At 25.1% G+C, this 757-nt stretch overlaps 1 pseudogene; it reads right to left on the reverse strand.

Annotated features, from left to right (window-relative positions):
• LOC107621133 overlaps positions 257-757 on the reverse strand; it is a 9120-nt pseudogene continuing 8619 nt past the window's right edge.

Genomic DNA, 757 nt, shown 5'->3' on the forward strand with positions numbered 1-757 from the left:
AAAGAATCAGTAAATTTTGTGATTTGTAATTATTAATTAGTCATTATTAATGTTTTTAATAATATGAAATTATATCTAATAGTATAAGATTATTCATTTTTTTTTATTAGTTAAATACTGATCAAATTTTAATAAAAATGCTAGACCTCTGGACTTTGCGTTTTTGTATGCATAATATCTTAACACATCTGACATAGTGTTTCATACTTCCATATATACTTCAAAAGCTCATAAATATGATATAATATATACATATAGACAACCCATGGAATTTACTAAGTTTCTTTAAAATTTTAAACATACAGACATATGACACATACATTATATAACATATATATTTCAAGTAAAAAGACATCAAATGAGTTTCGACATAACAAATTAGACATTATACAACATCATCATCATATATAATAATTAAGGAAGGTCGTTCTTTGCAACCATGCATATTCATATATATTAGTAATAATACCATCCTATTCATTTATAGGACGAATCATCCATGGGGGAAGAAGGGTATTATTAGCACGAGCATTAGCTGCCATGTCTTCATTATGTTCGCCATCACTTCTACCTTGTGGGAACCCACTGCATATATATGTATATATATTTACCTCCATGATTAGTATTTATTAAGTTTTTTAGTTTAATCAAAGTAAAAGCTATAATGCATAATAACATATAATTTTTAATTTTATGCATATCAAATAATAAGATGAAACACAAACAAAATAAAATATCTGACAAAAACAATGACTAG

Source organism: Arachis ipaensis, chromosome B10 (assembly GCF_000816755.2).
Source record: "Arachis ipaensis cultivar K30076 chromosome B10, Araip1.1, whole genome shotgun sequence".
In the NCBI taxonomy this organism is placed as follows: Eukaryota; Viridiplantae; Streptophyta; class Magnoliopsida; order Fabales; family Fabaceae; genus Arachis; species Arachis ipaensis.